Source organism: Panthera tigris, chromosome B4 (assembly GCF_018350195.1).
Source record: "Panthera tigris isolate Pti1 chromosome B4, P.tigris_Pti1_mat1.1, whole genome shotgun sequence".
Classification (NCBI taxonomy): domain Eukaryota; kingdom Metazoa; phylum Chordata; class Mammalia; order Carnivora; family Felidae; genus Panthera; species Panthera tigris.
Window position 1 is genome coordinate 132,008,846 of NC_056666.1, and position 18,535 is coordinate 132,027,380.

Here is an 18,535-nt window from a genome sequence, read left to right on the forward strand (position 1 = left end):
GGTCTGGAAAGGTTACACAGAGAAAGTGACTTTGGAGCCACGCTATCGAGTGGCAAGGATTGGAAAAAGGAGGAGGAGAGTCTTTGGGGAAGATGGAACACCTAGGGACAATCTGAACGTCATGTCACCCGGGAACCTTCCTTGGTGCTATTATGACTGGGGCCTGGGGTCTAGGAAAAATACAGAGACACAAGGCTGCCCACCCTTTGGAAAGTCAGTAGGGAATGTCAAAGTCACGTGTAAAGAGTAATCTATGTATTCTTTACTAGTTATTTTTTAAAATACCTCTTAATATATGTGACATATATGAGCTAAGATAATATTCATGGAGGAGTCTTCATTTTTAATTTTCTAGAAATTAATTTTCCAAGTACAATAAGATGGTAGCATTATTTCCATTATTTATGCCTGGCATAGTAGGTGTCTACTTATTTGTTTACTTATTATCTGACCCCCCACCCCCAGCCAGAAGACCATCTCCACAAGGTTAGGGACTCTGCCTCTTTTGTTCACATCTGCTTCCCCAGCACCTAAAACAGTGTTTGATTCATGATAGGTACTCAATAAATATTTGTGGAGTAAATGAATGAATTTCCATGTGGGTAAAAAGAAACAATCATATCCTTCACTAATGAGGAAAGAGAGACCCTGGGACTTAAAACGGTTTTTCATGAACAGATCCAATTTGCAAAACTGGAACTGAAGTTTAAAAGCTATTTTTCTTTCTGAAGCTCTGCTTCTGGGAAAATCACAGCTGCCAGCTTAGATGGTGGTTTTAACTGCCCAGTTACAAATTCTGCACAGTTGTACATATTGGCAGAGCTCAGCTTCCTTAAATGCTCTTGGATCACTAAGGAAATGGTGATTTTCCTTATTGATTTAACGCCATTTCTTCTTTTGTGAAAAATCCCATGCGCTGCTCAATGGAACACGTACAATAAAAACCAAACGTTGGGGGCCAAAAATTAAGTAAGTCTCTCGTGTTCCTCTTCAGTCGTGTGATGCTAAACCATTTCTACTTTCAAGCTGGAGAGTTCAACCGTTTTCCCTTTTAAATTTAGCAGAGTGATTATTCCTCCCGGTGGATTGCATATATGCGCCTTTTGATCTGTGAAATAGCTCGTTCCTGGGTGAACTTTAAGCTCTGAAGGAATGCTTGGAAAATACTGTTTACGAATCCTAGCAGAAATGTTTCACATTCTCTTTACTCCAAAATGGTGGCAGCAAACCACTCTCTCCAAGATTTTTCAAGAAGAGGGAAAAAGAACTTTGGGCCACAGTGCTGTGGTAACAAAATGATGATCATCCCTCCCACGGATTTTACTCAATGGTCTCCTAGAAGCTATAGTGTAGGAAAGCCATCACCAGCAATTATTTATCACGAGCAGGATACTGAGCTAGGTCCATAGACTACAAAGAGGGAGGAGGCTTGGTTCCTACCCTCTGGAGCTGACAAATTAGCTGGCGAAGTTAGACACAAACCGCCAAGTGAAATTCACGGTCACTAATGGACAACATAGTGTCACACAGGATTCCCAAGGGTCCAGAGATAACCAGACAGCGTCCCTAGAGGAGATCGTCTTGAATTTGAGTTGGACCTTTAGTGGGGGTCTGGAGGAAGGAAAAGCAGGAGGCAGGAGGGTGGGAGGCAGGCACATCAACAGGCAATTATAAGGCACTGCCATGCCTTGTAAATGGTGTCACGTAGGCCATGCATGGACGCCATTGCCGGGGGCCCCACCTGGCTGAGGTGAAGGTTGTAGCAGGTAGGGTACGGGACAGCTTGGGGACGGCCTCGGATGTCACTCTCAGAACTTAGTGCTTGATTCTATAAGGAAAGAGGAGTCATCAAGCTTTTGAGCAGAAAGGATATAAGCTAAGCGGTGCTGCAGAGAAATGTAATCAAGCGGGGATCCGTGCTGTGCATTTAATTGGGGATTCTTCAGAATTGAGATAATGAGACCCTGACCTAGGCTGGGGACAGTAAGATTATCTCCATCACACGGTACATTCCTGTGCATACTTCTTAAGGATTTCTGCCGCATCGCACTCAGTATGCCTGCCTATCTCTGTCCTGTAAGACAGCGATGCTGTGATACTGCGTGCTGCTCAGAGGTGGCCTCATTCCTTCAGAGCCCCACGGTTTGCACAAGGAACAGGCCCAGGTGTGGTCTCTGTGCAAACCTCAGAGCCCACAAAGTCCACATCCTCAGTTTACTCATACAGAAGCCAGCTCATGAGTGACGGGTGTGGGACATGACGGGATCTCCTTACTGCACTTCAGCAATGCTTCCAAAGCAGGTCCAAAGTCTGCTTTGTGTGTGTGTGTGTGTGTGTGTGTCCACATTCTGGCACCATCCAGAGGAATTTGGGTCCTAACTGAAGTTGAAGCTCCTTTCTTTACTCCACCCAGACCCCTTCCCTCCAGATCCTGCCTGGGCTCTACTTTATTTTTGTCAACTCCTGGCCTCGGCGCTTTCCCAGAACGCCCTCCAGCTTCTAGCCCTCTGCTCACACCCTGCTCTTTCTCGTGTCCTGTCCTTGACTGTGCCATCCCTTTTGGAGCGCTTTACAGCCCCAGCTCAAGCCTCACCACCTTCAGGGCACCCCTCTACCTACACCGCTGTCTCAGCCCCTGCCCTAGGTAGACTAAGGTCTCTCTCCCGAGAGCTCCGCGCTACCTTGCCCAGGGCTCTCTCGCTGTGTCCCCATGGTGTCACAATTGCCTGTTTACCTGCCGGGCTCCCACCCTTCCACCGTGAGCTCCCTGCGGCCAGGGACTGTGGGTACGCGTCACTGAACACCCAGCATCTAGCACGTACTAAGGCACATACTGGCACTTACTAGGCATTCCAATGCCTGATGAACGAATGAATGAATGACATTCGCCTTGCTGGTGCATTCATTCATCTAATAAACATTTATGAAGCAATTGCTTACGATCGTCACTGTGGTCGTCAACATTTAAATGTCAAAATATACGACGGCACTCAAGTTCCAAATGATGTGTGCGTAAATTATGCATGTGGAATGAACATGCACACACAGCAAAGACTGCCTCCCTAGCTACAAATACCAAAGCTAGCAAATGCAGTAAACTGTGTACCAGATGTCCCTGAAATTGACAAAGAACCGAGAACCAAAAATGACAGTTAGCTCCATAAGGCCTGTAGAAGAAAAACGAAAAGAGTAAAAGAACAAAAGAACCTCCAGCAGAAGGAAGTGGCTATGGTTTTTCTTCTATGCACTAGAGCTGGGGGTGGGGAGGATTTCTACAAGCATTCTATGCTGGGCAGGTTCATGTAAGTCTGAGTTCCTGAAGGGTTGGCTCTTAGGAGCTGTTAGGAAAATTCATTGCCATGCACGAGTCAGGGGACTGTTTTTTATTCCACCGGAAATTGTTAATGGGGACTGCATTAGTGGCCCCTTATTGTTCTGCCTGATGGAGAGACAGCAGGTTCACCCAAGCAGTTCTGGAACCCTGATCGTTGCCAATTAGGGGAGTATTGTCTGGCTGACATAATCAAGTGAGTATAAATATATTTATTGTGATTGGAAGGGGGAAGGGAGACAGCGGAAAGATCGAGGCAGAAGCTGCCACCCCTTGCTGGCTCCAGCCTGGATCAAACTGAGCATTTCTGTCACCACGTGCTCTCAGTGAAAGTGGCCACTGGCTTCCTGAGGCGGAATTCACAGTTGAGAATTCAGGACTAACTAGAATTGTTTTTCCCAGAAGGGGCCCTGTCTCTCCTTATTTTTTGCTCCTCCCTCCTTCCCCTTTTTTCATGTTCACTTCTGTGGAAGCTGAATAGAGAAGAGAAACCAGATGCTGCGTTGATCACATTTTAATTCTGCCCTGTCTGCCATGCTTCCCCCACTTAGCTTATCCACAGTTCAAAGCGATCGCAGACAGAACTCACTCCCCTCTCTGCCTCCCTGACGTACGAGTCTGTCTGGCACGAGGTTTATTTCATTGTCGACCGTGGAACTTTTGTAGGAATATCTGTCATGTGTCTCAGAGCTGGGGTTGAAAGACCCTGATAAAAATAGTTTCCTGCAGCGGACTGATATGGGAGGGATTTCTCACATCTAAACGGCTAAAAAAAGGAGGCACGTTTAGTCACATCTGGTGACATTCTCGTCTGACTGGAGAGCAGGGTCTGTGTAAGCATCTGCACAGATTTAAAAATGCAGGCTGCATCCCCAAACAAATGGCTTGGTCGGATACAAATGGCCGAAACACATTGTCATGGGGAAGGTCAACAAAAGCACTGATCCCTGGGCTGAATTTCAATTCTGGTCAACGCAGGGCCAGTCCGTCCAACCCATGGCTTTTGTTCTCTCATCCTTGACTATCGGATAACAGCATTTATAGAGCCGACTTGATTTCAGCTCTTTTCCTCTACACTTGACCTGTGAGTGCTGCTCTGTTCTTGGCACCTGTGGGCGGGAGACCCTTTCCAACGGCTACAACAGAGTAAGGAACCCCTCCCCCCCCCAATTCTTTGTGTCCTGTTTGTTCCCTGCAGCCCATAGTTCTTCACAACTGCAAATTGCTCTCAGCCTGTCTTGACTTTGACAGGAACGATTTTATTACTGGTAGCACGGATATGACACATGACAATATAAGGCAAGGTGTAGATACACAAAATAAATTTATAGAGATCACTCAGCCTGAGGCATCTGACCACCCTTATCCAGCCTGTTCCTGCTAAATGTTTCCTTCTTCAGCTGTTCAGGAATTGCCAAGGCCAATTGTCAAATTCTTTTTACCTAGCTACCAGAAATAAGTATTTTGCTGAAATTTCAAGTCTTAATGGACAAAACACTTCATTTTTCTGTTTTCTACCTCTTGCCAGATGTATCATTTTTGGAGAACCAGAGCTCATTTATCTCCAAGGGAGAAAAAAAGTCATTCCATATTTACTGGTTAGCAAATTACCACTGAGAGTAAAAATACAGAGGAACTCTCACTCTGTTAATTAATGGGTTATTCGCCTTGGCTGAACCCTGGCTGATGGACAGCCACTGTTCCCTTCAAGTTGGCTTAATTTTCTCTCGTTGGTTTTTGTTTCCTTGAAGCAAGAAGATTTCTTGGTTCTTTCTTCGTTTGATTCTGCTTTTGAGGACTGTGCCTGTATCCTTTGGGTCTGTTTGTTTTGTAGGCCGGTCCAATGAAACCCCTAGCATTTATTGAGGAACCTGTCGTATCGGGTACTGCAGATTCCTCTGAAATCCTCCCGGCATGGAAGTTGGATGGAGTCACTTGTGCTAACTCTCCTAACCCATTGGTTTTCTGCTGTGCAGATGGGGCATGAAATAGCCATCTATCAAGAGATAGCGCCATGTCAGAAACTGAGGCTGTGTTCTGTAGTCACGGAGACCTGGGCCATGCAGCAGTGCGATTTGGGGCACCTTCCTGTCTCTTCTCACTATAGATCCTGATGGGAACAGCAGAACTGTCTGTTCTTCTGTTCTTTGCTGTTCTCCATAACAAGATGGAGCCAAACAGGCAGTGAAGAGTCTGGTCTGACCACGTAATGTCGGTACAAGTTTACAGACAGCTGTAAGAAGGTATTTGGGGCCTGGGCATTTAGGTGGCATTTACTATTGTATTTGACGTGTGTCACTTAGTTACAGGGATAAACCCTCTTGAACACACATGAAGTTCTGGACCTGATGGGGCATTAATTACATCTCACCTCATTTTGATTCTTTTTACTCAGGGTGCTTCCTACAAGGAAATGATCAAAGAAAAGCCAAAAGTCCCCTTAATAGCATTACGCCAATGTCAGTTTCCTGGTGCTGATACCATGCCGTGGTGACTTACGATGTCACCCCCGTGGGAAGAAGATGAAAAGGACAGGAGACAAATTTTTGCAACTTCCCGTGGGTCGATAGTTATTTCAAAATAAAAAGTTTAATGAGAAAGAGAGAGAGAGAGAGAGTATGGAATGGCAATTGGAGAAATGGGCGCTCGTGTTGGTTTTTACTTCCTGGCTGAACAAACATTTACATTTTGTTTGCCTCTTCCTCCCCTTTTTTGCATCTCGATCTTGTGAGCAGTCAGCCATAAAAGGGCTCATTTTTCTGTAGAAGAGAAAAAGGAAGCAGAGGGGCCAAGAGAACCCCTGCCAACATTGGGTTAGAAGGCCTGCTTCCTGTCTTTCCCCACTCTCTTTACCTACACAAACTTACCTTCTGCAATCACAGTCCCTTCGTCCTTCCTTCCCACTTGAGAGGAGATACCTACAAGCGAGCCCCTCCACCTACACGAGATGTCCATCCCTTCCTTGTGTTTCCAGAGCTCAGTCCTTGTACATAATCGCCCCATGTGAGTTCCTTCTAACCCTGGTTTAATAACCACCTGTCTGGCAATAGCTTCCAACTTTATATGTCTGCTCAGACTTTTACGCTGAGATCCACACCTATATATCCAACCCCTGACTAGGAATCTCCACCTAGATGTTTCCCAAGCCTTTCAAACTCCTTCCAAATTATCTTTTTCCTCCGATGGTCCCTTAACTCTGAGAATGTTATCACCGTCTACCGTATCATCAACAGCAGAAATGGGAGAGCCATTCTGGACCCACACTGGTCAAATATGGTAGCTGCCAGCCACATGTACTATTCAGTACTTCAGATACGGTCGGTGCAAATTAAGATGGGCTGTAATTATAAAGTACACACCAGAGTTAGTCCAGTAAAAAAGAATGCACAATATTTCAGTAGTACTTTTTATCGATTTCATGTTGAAATGATAGTATTAGGGATATATTGTGTTAAATGAATTATTAAAAATGAGTTGTTGTTTTTTTTTTAATGTGCTACTGAAATATTTAAAGTCGCATATGTGGCTCACATTTGTGGCTTGCGTATTTCGGCCGGAGAGCACTGCTCTAGACTCCTTTCTGCCTCTCAGCCACCGCCAGTTAGTCGAAGTAATACACCAGGGACAATGTTAGTGAAGTGCACAGGCTGAATTTGAATTCTGGCCCTGCCGTATCTCGATACATGTGAACTTGGGCAATTCTGTTGCCTCTTTGCTCCTGAGTTTCCTCATGCATCAGATGGGTATAATAACAGGACTTACTCCTCAGGATCTTGCAAGTGTTAAATGAGATAACACGTAAAGCACTTACCCTGGAATCAAAACCCAATGTCAAGAGAAGGAGCACAGTCTCCCGCCGTCAGATTTCAGGCCCTCGCCGTTTCTGACCACTGCATTGGTTTGGCTGTCTGCAGCTCTACCTCGCCCTCCAGTCCTTCATGCTGCACCAGACTGGACATTTCCGAATGCAAATGTCAGCAACCCTTTCAGTGATTCCTCCTCACCCTTGGCATAAAGTTCAACGTCCTTGGCAGGCTGTGCAAGGCCCTTCATGATCTGCCCCCCCCCCCCAATCACCAATCCCATCTCACGCCAATCCACTATGGTTATAATGAACCAGATGGTCTCCCCAACTCCTATTTACATGGATCATTCCCTCCATCGGTGATGTATGTGCCCTCGACCTGTCTGCAAGGCTCAGTTTATTTGTCATCTCACTCCGGAAGCTCCCCCTTGTCTCTCCTGCACCTGTACCCTTCCCAGGGGGGTTAGGAACTCTCCTCTGGGCTCCTCAACCACTTGAGGTTTGGCTCAACTGATCTCACTTGCTTGGTCAACTTGTGTGTCTTTCCATCAAGACTGGGAGCCAGCTAAAGTCTAGGACCGCTCTCTAATCCACTCTGGATCCCCACGGAGCACAATGACTGGCGCAAAGTGGGGCCCAGTAGATGTCTGCTGAGCGAATGCATAAAGCATAGGAGATAGTCCCGAGAGAGGTAAGGAGAGTGAAAGCCCAGTGAGGTCAAGCAGCAGAAAATCTGAAGACCAGACTGAGGAGAAATCACCACTCCTCGGCCATGCAGACAGAGTTAGCAGAGAAAAGGGTCTGGACAAGTAGTCAGTAATGGAGGATTAGAAATAAAAGAGAATAAAAAAGAGAAGATCAAGAGGGGAACAGAACCCCATTTGGTACCACTGGGGGTTCAGTAGCTTCCTCTACAGTGGCCAGGAAGAGGCAAAGCTCTAGAAAAGCACAAATCATATTTAAAAATAATAATAATAAAAAAAAGGATGATGTATCAGCAACCAATTCAAGGATTATTTGTCATCGGGACTAGAGACACAGATAATATAAGTAAATGTCAACCTGGTGACTATGTGACAGGACTACTAATAATTCACTGGGGCCGGTGCCCAGGAGTTTTTTTTTACTGTGGTGCAAATGCCAAGCGTGGAAAAATTTGACAAGTTATAGATACGAGAGAGCAGATAGTGAATTTGAGAATAACGACGTGAAATGCCAGAATAATCACAAGAGAAGTATCTGAATACGTAAGAAGGCTTAGAGGATTCCTGCTTTAACACAAATATGGATTACAAGAAAATTCACTTACAGAAACTGAAATTCCAATCTATAAAACCCACTTATCAAAACACATAGTATTTCAGAACGCATAACAGGAAGAGCGTGCTTTTTGGCCCACACAACATTGAAAGTGGCAAATAACACACGAAAGGCAGAGAAAGTGGGAAGTATGACATTTTGTGGCTCCCCGCATATACGAATGAGAGAATATATGCTTCTACATGCCAACCATAACGTTCACAGGAACACCTAAAGGCTCCATTCCAAGATGGCGGGTCTCATGCCACAGATTGGCCCGCTCCCCAGTTTTTATGTCAGAGACCTAACAGGGCAAGCATTGTGTGATGTGAAGGGCAGCAGAGAGAATAGACAGGACAGGGTGGAAAGGTCAAATGATTGCTTGCCATTAATCTTAACAAGGCACCATCTACCACTTTGAGATTCCTGTGGAGAAGGTAAACATTTGGGATATACTTACACTAGAATATTTGTCTGAAATTCAAATGGAACCGGGCATTCTGTATTTTATCTAGCGACCCTACTTAGCGAGGGCTACATTTCCTCGCTCCTACTTTCCGTGAGCCACAGCCTGTCTCAGTCATTGTTAGCTATTGTGGAATATGCACAAAGTAGCGGAAACTAGCAAGCACGGAGCACCTCCTATGTACCAGGCACCATTCTAAGTGCTTTGGGTGGTATTTCAAGTATTCAAATATCTTCACTAGAACACTAGAAGGCAGGTATTATTATCATTCCTGTTTTAAAGATGAGAAAACGGAGACCCAGAGAGATTAAATAACTTTCTCGAGATCACCCAGATAGCTGGTGGGACAGCCAGGACTCGAATTCTAGTAGCCAAACTCCAAAAGGCCAGGTGCTTGCCCACCTCACTGAATGTGGCGGCAGCACCAAGCGAGGGGTCCCCCAGAAGATCAAGAGAGGAGAAGAGCATAGGGTATGACAAGGGCAGACCCCGAGTAAGGTTTAGAAGGAACAGTTGCAGTTAGACCCGATGCCTTTGTTTAAGTTGGAAAAGTGTGCCCCTAACTTTGGGCAGACGCAGCCCCACATCAGGATTCAAAGTTTGATAGAAGAGCGCCGGTTGGATTTTAGCCCCCACGGCAGGCTGAGCCACAGGCCCTTGTGCACTAAACAACCTGCACAACGGTACATAGCAACCTGAGTCAGGTGACGGAAGGAAGACCACTGCAGAGGTGAGGATGGAGAGGGAGTGCTTGGAGAATAATGAGAAGCCATTTCCTAAGGGATGTGTGCATGGGTGTGTGGTATTCTGAAGTCCATTTGGACTTAGATCCCCATGGGATGAGGAAGAGATTGCTGCAGACCTAAAATGGCAAGAGGAGAGTCTTGAGCAGATCTGGGAGGTAGTGCGACAACATGGCATTGATTCTTGAGTGGGAAAATGACTGTCAGAAAGTGTGAATCAGAAACCTTCAACACCCAGGAGTCCTTGTTCTATCAAGCAAGCAGGATGGGGGAGAGGGTGAATGGGGGCATGGTAGACAGCAGCCTAATTAAAAGACATAAAAAGGGGATGCCTGGGTGGCTCTGTCGGTTGAGTCCAACTCTTGACTTCAGCTCAGGTCACGATCTCACTGTCGCGGGTGGAGCCCCGCATTGGGCTCTGAGCAGAGCAGGAAGCCCGCTTGAGATTGTCTCTCTCTCCCTCTGACCCCCTCCCCCACTTGCGTGCGTGCTCTCTCTCTCTCTCTCTCTCTCTCTCATTCTCAAAATAAGTAAATACACATTAAAAAAAAAAGACATAAAAGGAAACTCAACAAGGCTAGGAAAATGGACAAGGAGTGGGGAACAGAAAACACAAAAGAGGGAAAGTGAGTGAAAAAGACAAATTTCTTCCACGTTGCATTTCCCTGAGTATGGGCCTGAAAGAGAAGCTGACCCTGCTCTGGTTTACGTTCTTTCCTATAAGGTTATTAGAGCACCACGTAACGAAAGGGCCACCGACGTGTCCCAGTTTGATCTCAGGAAGGCATTGGGGTGCATTTTTCATGAGCTCCCAGGGAACAGAATGAAGAAAACCATGGAGAATGGTACGGAGTCAATCCTCAGGGTGCGTCGATGAATACGTTCGTGTCAACCTGGAGGGAGTCATTCAGTAAGAAATTGAGCTCGGAGATCACCAGTTTGCCTGCGATCACACAGCTGGTGAAGGAAGGAGCAGGACCCTCGCCCAGCTGTTCTTGACTCCAAAGCCTGTGTTCCATTTATTACAGAGTAGAGGCCACAAAGGCATTAAGCTTGCTTGTACGGAAAGAGTCGGGAGAGAAGCCAGAGTGGGGGAATATAAATCCGTGCCCAGACAATGGCGATGGACTGAAGACCTGGCCAGTGGCGAGGCCCCAAACAAGATCGAAGCCAAAAAGACGACGTTTGAACCTCACGTTTTGGCTCCCAAAAGCTTCTCACAGAATCACAAGTGGAGAGGCCTGGTGTGGCCCCTCTTCACGCTGGGGGACCCTGGTGCTTTTGTCCTCCTGGTTTGCTGTGGAACCCCAACGGCCAGCGGTGTCACGCGTGGTTAAAGCTCTGTCGTGCGGCTGCAGGGATCAAACGTGTCCTTCCGCTCAGCCGGGCTGAGACCATTTCCTTAAATACTGAGCTCAAACCTATGTAACGCATTTTGAGAAGAGCACTGACAGACGGTGGTGTTACCTGAAGGAAATGACCGGAAGAGCCAGGAGCCTGAGCCCAGTCACCCGGAGGGTGGTGGAGGACCCAGGGACAGTCACAAGATTTTGAGACTTGTGAGCGTCATCTTTATACATTCCTTTTGGTTTTTTTCTCCTTAGGGAAGGATTCAAACTGAAAATTACAGTGAGACCTTTGCTCCAATATAACCAATGCACCACACTGTTTCCAATTCAACCTCCCCTCTGCCCATTCTCTGTCATCTCAATAAATTAGAGAGAGACCGGGTCGCGTCCAACTTTGAGAGTCTGAGGGTTAGGGCATCAAAACTAGCAGTTAAAAAGAAAGAGACTACTTGAAGCAAAGCAAATACAGGCGTTCCTCCGTTCAAGCAAACTCAAATTATGACCTACATTTCCAAAAAAGATAAGAATAATTGTTGACTATTCATCGGATGGAAGTAAGGCGCATTAGCATCCCTCCTACTGGCAGCTTTTTAGTGCCTTTATGGGGCGACTGGGTATGTAGAAATGTAGTTACCTCCAACTTTTGAGGGATAGACTTATCAAATGAAGCAAAGTAAACTGTTATACAGGTTAATGTCCACTTTTGCAAGCTTTGAGACCAGCGAATTAAAAAATGACCCGTATTCCAATAATAAATAGGGGCTTGGGAATATAAGTAAAAGTGACAAGAAGATTAAAGCACTTGTGACCACACAGTCATCGACTCTCTGCTTTTGTGCTTTGCCCAAATAAGAATTAAGGTAGCGCCGAGTGCAGACTGAGGGAAAGGAGAGAGGGTGCTGAGCGCGGACTGATAGCATTTGGGAGCGATGTTGCAACCGTGGCGACGACAGGGCCAGAAGACGGAGGTTTTCAAATATATGACAAATGAGCCAAGCGTTCAGAGCCCAAATCGATAAACACAAACATGAAGTGAACAGACGGGAAGAGAAGGAAAAGGGAACATGAAGGCACCATAAAATGCCGGTGATACGTTTGAAGAGAAATCATGATGTGAATAGAAATTAGGAAGTGAAGGGGGAGTTGGGGAGAAAGGAGAAGCCTGGGGATTTGTAAAATGTCTGTCTGTCTCTTCGCTGCCCGCCACTCACATCCACCACCACCCCCCTCCTGCCCTTCTTGTAGGGCTCGTGGAATAATTTCTGATTCTGGGGGGCAGGTATCTTTCATGCTCCATTCTTGTTTGGATTTTGCCAGCGGGATTCACGGTGTTTCTGTAGACAATTGTTATTGCTTTAGGGAACAATCAGGATAAAACAAGGAAACAGCAAGTGATAGCTCAGCCTCAGGAGGCGGCAGAAATAACGGGCTTGAATTTTGTGGGTGTGTGAGAATTGCTCCCATCAATTTCTTGACTGAAGGACAGCCACCCAGGAAGGTCTGGGGGGCCCTGAGCTCGTTGGTAATTACCCTGAACTAGTGCAGGACTTTCCAGGTTTGCTAGGACCGGCAGAGGCACCGCGGTGAAGGAAACAGAGCACAGCCTCGCCAGCCAGCAGACTTGCACGGTAATCGCCCCCCTCAGTTTCCCAACTATGAAATGGGAGTGACGGTCGGGTAGCACTAGGAATAATGACCATAATCATATTAATGTAGCAAAGTGCAGGTGAGGCCCTTGGCCCATGGTAGACCACATGGATACATGGAACTTAGTCTCAGCCGGTTCTGGTCTCTAGACTTGGGTGAGGCACGGTCTGCGTGAGCTCCCTGTGTGGCTGTCCTGGGGCTTCCTTTACAGATAGCAGTGCAGTCACTGAGCTCCGGGCAGAGGGCAAAGTTTAGAAACCAAATCAGTCTTCTGTTTCTCAGCCTTCCATTTCGCCACTTCCCTTTGGTTTGGGCTGTTTCTTCTCTTTACTTACGGGATTGTCTTGATTACAGGACGTTGTGTCGTCGTACCTTCTGCTGTTGCTGGAGCCAGGACTCCATAGGGAGTAGAGAGAAGCTAGCGCTCACCTGGGGTTAAGTGAACAAAAACAGAGATTTAAGAAGCTGGACCGTGGCATAGGCTTGGTGGATTTCTAAAAACGGTTTGGAGACTGTTTACAAGAAAGGGAAGTAGAGGGGCGCCTGGGTGGCTCAGTCGGTTGAGCTCAGGTCATGATCTCCCCATCTGTGAGTTCGAGCCCCGCGTCGGGCTCTGTGCTGACAGCTCAGAGCCTGGAGCCTGTTTCGGATTCTGTGTCTCTCTCTCTCTGCCCCTCCCCCACTCACGCTCTGCCTCTCTGTCTCTGAAAAATACATAAACCTTAAAAAAATTTTAATAAAAAAAAAGAAAGGGAAGTAGATAGGTGAGATGCAAAATGATGGGAGAAAGAGACACTGAACTGTCGAATGCCAAGGATGAGCCTATCCCTGGCAACACTGGGAATGAGGATTATTATCTGAATTCTTGATGCAGAACCTGAGGCGGGGGGCGGGGGGGGGGGTAAGTTTTCCCAGCAAGCAAGGAAGCGGCCAAACAGATCTGAAACCAGGTCTCTCTCTGACAGCCAGGTCTGTGCCTCTCCACTGTTGCTGGCAATCTTGCCTTGCAGAGAATGGCAAGTTAGGAAAAAGAGAATAGGATTTGCTTGAGTTTGATAGAACGTAGACATTACGCTTAAAGAAAAGGATTTTTTCTTACAAAAAGGTGGAGGGCGAGTGAAATTTTATGTGACGTGCTTTGAACTTGGAAAATCAATCAATCAATCAATCAATAAATAAGAGGGGCACCCAGCTGGCTCCGTCGGTGGGAGCACGCAATTCTTGATCTCGGGGTTGTGAGTTCAAGCCTCCCACTGGATGGAGAGATTGCTTAAAAATAAAATCTTAAAAAAGAAAAGAAAGTTAAGTTTGATAGGCCAGACTGGTGTGGATTACAGAAGAGTAGGCTGATAAATAACCAGAAGGAAGAGCAGGGGAGGGGAGGGGACATGCACAGGGACACTCTCCTGATTTGTCTCCACCTTCTCCTCCCTTCCCCTCGCCATCCCTCCCCACCCAAAACCAAAAAAAAAAAAAAAAAAACCTTAAGCAGGAAAAGAGGAGCTAATTAAAAAGGAGGAAAACATCCTTGAGACCAGTGAAATCTCCCTAATCCACAGTGACAGGCAGGGACCTACACAACAGCAATTTGATTAAATAAGGATATAAGGGATTTAGAGGGACTCTCCAGTTGTGTCAGGTTTGTCTGCACATCTTTGAAATATATTTATTTGGCTCCCAAAGCTAAAAACAAGCTGAGGAGATGGTTCCCATGGGAAAAGATTTCCCATGGAAAATAGGGAGCCATCTCAAGGCAAGGCCAAAGGGTGGACTGAGACCCTAAGAGGTTGGCAGAGGGTCTACAGGAGGTGCACTGGTAGAGAGAGCATCCCAAGATCAGGGTGGGTGAAGCCAGCCTCGCCGAAGGGGTAACAGACTGCCGTCCCAGACGGGGAGGAGAGAACGGCACACCTCTCCCGCCCATGTCTCATCTCTCGCTCCAGGACCCGCTGCCCGTGAGTTACCTGTCATCAGAGACAGCCCTGTGGCTGCTTCCAGCCGAGGTGAAACAGCCAGAGGATGGTTGTCACGTAGGAAACACACCTGCAGGGAAGACGGAGCACACCCTGGGGGTTCTTCCTGAGCCACTTCCTTGTGTCTTCAAGACTTGCGTCAGCAGATCAACCACCGAGGAATTAATGTTCTCGGACGGGCCGTGGAGGTCCCCTCTAGCTCCCTGCCGGTCATGCGGGGGGGATTTGTGCCTTCCTAGGGCTTTGGAGGGGGAAATAATGAGTCACCTAGGGACAAGAGGAAAATAAGAACGTCTCATGTGTGCAAAATCATTTAAAATGGAGGCTCTTAGAGAGTACTAAAATCTCAGCCAACTAGCCAGAAATGGTTTAGTGGAGTGTATTTCACTTGTCTTTGCTTACTCTGGTTGCCGTAAAGTCCGAAATGTTTATGTCCCTTAGAGAGAACACCTGTGGAAACAGGCCAGGTCCTCCAGAGAAGGCTGTTTATTCCCCTGAGATCCTGAACCTAAAGAGGAATGGTCCTGCGTCCCTGGCTGGGGAGGTCTAGATAAGCATGGGAGCCGTTGGTCGTAAATCCTTGAAAGCAGAGGCCCCTGACGGCCATTCCCAAGGACATGGCTATCTATCTGCAAGCTTGGTGCTGCCTCAACTCCCACTTAGCCTCTACACATGGCCACAGATGCGAATCTCCAGAGAAACCAGAAGGAGGATCTTACTAGAATAGGATTTGAGGGTTTCTATTTTAAAGGCTCCAGAAGATGAGTTAGAAGTAATTCAAGAGCAGGCACAGTGAAGAAATACGTACGCCTTGTTAGACCTTCAGCGAGAAGGCTAACATCTTCAACATGGCCAGCTGATTAAGAGGTATTCTGTAAGCAGGGCTTCCGCTGGTTTAGAATAGAGCAAAACTGTCATTTGAAAGCCCCAACTGAGGAAAGGCCAGCCCTTGATCTCTTGGCCAGGCTCAGCCTTTTTCTTTCCTTTTTCTCACTTTCTTCTCCAAAAGAGATGGATGTGGGTCCCTAGGAGAATATTTAAGCAATAGCCAGCAGGTGAATCCTAAGGTAGTTGTCCATCCTAAGCCTACACGTTTTCAGGAAGGGCCATCTATGACCTTTCTCAGTGTCCTGGTCCGACGTCTAACGCCCAAGAAAAGGCGACTAAGGCAAAAAGTCTCCAACCACAGCTCTAGAGTTCAGATGAAAGAAAAACACACCGTAGGGGTTCCAACACAAATCATTAACCTAAACTCAAAAGCGGGAGTGAGGGTCTAGTCACTCTGAGAGGAGCAGAAACACCTTTCCAGGAAACTCAGGGAATTTAAGTGTCAGAGAGCCAGTAATCGCAGATGGCTTCTAGCTCTTTCCCGGCAAAGTAACTCATGTGCTGTAGGGGCTTGAGACTCGTTGAAATGTTAAAGTTTACTCGCCTTAAAACACACAGGAGACAATGAGGACAATCACCAAACCTGCCTAGATAAAGACTGCGGGCACTCAAGATGAAAAAAAAAAAAAAAATTTACGGGATGGAATCCACGGTTTGGGGTGCACCATTGCCCTCTATTGGATTAAATAAATCAGACCTCTAGCGTGGGAGTATGTTTTATTATCTGCGGCTGAGTTTGCCGAGAAGTCAGGGCACCTTCGAGTGGAAAATTAATTGATCCTTGTAAATGGGTCCTCTGTCTGCTGCCCCTTCCCCAAGGAAATCAATTACAGTTATAATTCTGAGGGCAGGTTGCTGATCGCGTTTTCATTCACTCAGCGTTTCCCAGGTGCCTACTAAGCACCGGTTCGATACGGTAGGGAATCTGAGGGTAAACGACAGCAACCACTCCTACCATTTATTGAACACCTACTGTGTGCCGGCGTCTTTATACGCATGAACACCCCTCTGGAGTCAATGCGGTTACTCCTGGCTAATGGATAAGCAGGACGCTGGGAAAATGAGTGACACCTCTCGGATTTAAATCCAGGCCCATCTACTCCTAAGCCCACACTCTGTCCACTAAGCTACAGCTCTTCCCCTCCAGAAGTTTACAAACTATTAGGGGAAGTAGGATGTACATATAAACACCTGTACCCGGGGTCCACAACGTATAGCCTGTAGGCCAAATTCACCCATCACACGTGTTTGCCCATGAGCCAAGATGGTTTTCACATTCGCAAATGGTTGGGAGAAAAAATCAGGAGAAGAAGAATACTTTGTGGCATGTAAAAAGTATATGAAATTCAAGCTTCGGTGTTCGAAGTTTTATTGGAACCCAGCTACACCCATTCCTTACTGTTCTCTCAGGCTGCCTTCGGGGCTACAACTGCACGACTGAGTGGTTGTGGCAGAGACTGTATGGGCCGCAGAGCCCAAAATATTTACTCTCTGGTCCTTCCAGAAAAGGTTTGCCGACTCCTACTCTATACTCCAAGGTGAAATGTTACATATCAATAGGAGAGGCTTTTAAAAAGCGTTCTGGGACTTAAGAAGAGGGGAAACTAACATTTAACCCACGGTGGGAGGTGTCGGAAGGATCTACAGGTGTGCTCTGTTTTAAGACTCAACACAAGAAAACCCAGCATTTAAAACAGATAAGGTAAAAGCAGTTATTTGCATAACAAATTTTCCTTTTCATTTTGTAAAGGGATTCACCATGGGGTTGCTTTATGGAGTGAGCCTCTATAATGCATGCTAATATGATTCCACTTACAAATACTCTATTCCTAATAACTTTCCGAGAACATATCTATTGTGTACCGTGAGGCTTAGCTATAATCTTTTTTTTTTTTTCCTGGTAGTGTAAGGTTTCTTACTGCTGAAAAGTAATGGAGCTGACCTTGCCAATTCAGCGGGGAGAGTAAGCGTTCTGCGTTACCTTCTCATTGTCTCCAAGAGGGGCTTTGCCTGACAAATAGAAGGAATTCCGTGGGTTCCAAGTCTCTGCATTGCGTGAAATTAACCCGCCGGGAGAATTTTACGTTTTTAGCCGACCTCCTCTTGGTAACTGCAGTTAAAGTCCTCACGTGTAAACTCATCACTATTCTATCGCTTCGTTTCATACACAAGATGCAAATTAATAAAAATCACAATATTTAGAAGGAGCAATGTTTCTCTCTTTAAAAAAAAAAAAGAACACATTAGCTTAACTGAATTACAAGTGCAAGTCATATCATATTTAAATTAGAGTTCTCCCCCAACAAAATAGGAAGTGGTGTTGCCAGTTCAGTGTAGGACCCAGTTCCTTCTTTCTTCGGGTCCTGAGCCTGAATCTTCCAGCAGCTTTGCGGTGTTATGCAATTGCTCTTTTTAAGAGATGCATAAAGCGGAAGCCGCGGCTATTCATAGCCAACTTAGGAGGAGCTGAAATCTTTCAAGAAGTTTCTTGCCTGGTACCATCTCGACAGTAACTACGTGTTTCTGAACACATCCAATTAATCTGGATTTCACAGGGCGGCTCTTTTAAAGAGCCGTCTTGTGGCTTTTGTTTTCATCCTCTGTGGTGACTCTATCTTAGAAGTGGACATACATTCCTGGTATCTAAGCCTGGATGTTTTTCGGGTGTTTTGGTGGTAAAAGAAGCCTAAATGGAAATGCAAGGGCAGAGAAAATCATGCGTGGGGAAGTCCTGTGCCGCCAAATGGCGTAGATCTGTGTCACGGGGCTGCTAATGGATATTGTGCGCAATCCATAAAGGGGCAAAGTGAGAGAGACACAGAGGGAGGGTGAGAGGCAGAGCCAGCATTAAGGGCAGGAGCCCTGCATGGTTCTGAGGCAGGATTCCTGGGCAAACGGCGTCGTCAACGGGCTTGCGGTGGGTGGGGGAAGCTGATGGAGGTGGCTTGACTGCCTCCGGAAACTGTCACCTCAAGTTCACATTCTCCAGCAGGTAGCATTGCAGCCATTTCTGAAGCTCAGCGCTGGAAGGAAA

At 46.5% G+C, this 18,535-nt stretch overlaps 1 protein-coding gene across 7 annotated transcripts in view; it reads left to right on the top strand.

Moving 5' to 3' along the window:
• GRAP2 (GRB2 related adaptor protein 2) overlaps nt 1-18,535 on the top strand; it is a 61,854-nt gene that overhangs the window by 20,210 nt on the left and 23,109 nt on the right. For 3 of the 7 annotated variants that reach the window (XM_042993330.1, XM_042993331.1, XM_042993332.1), the window contains one exon: nt 5,308-5,574. The exons of the other annotated variants lie outside the window; for them this stretch is intronic. The gene's annotated coding sequence lies outside the window, so the exon portion shown is untranslated. The remainder of the gene's footprint in view (nt 1-5,307; nt 5,575-18,535) is intronic. 7 annotated transcript variants of the gene reach the window in all.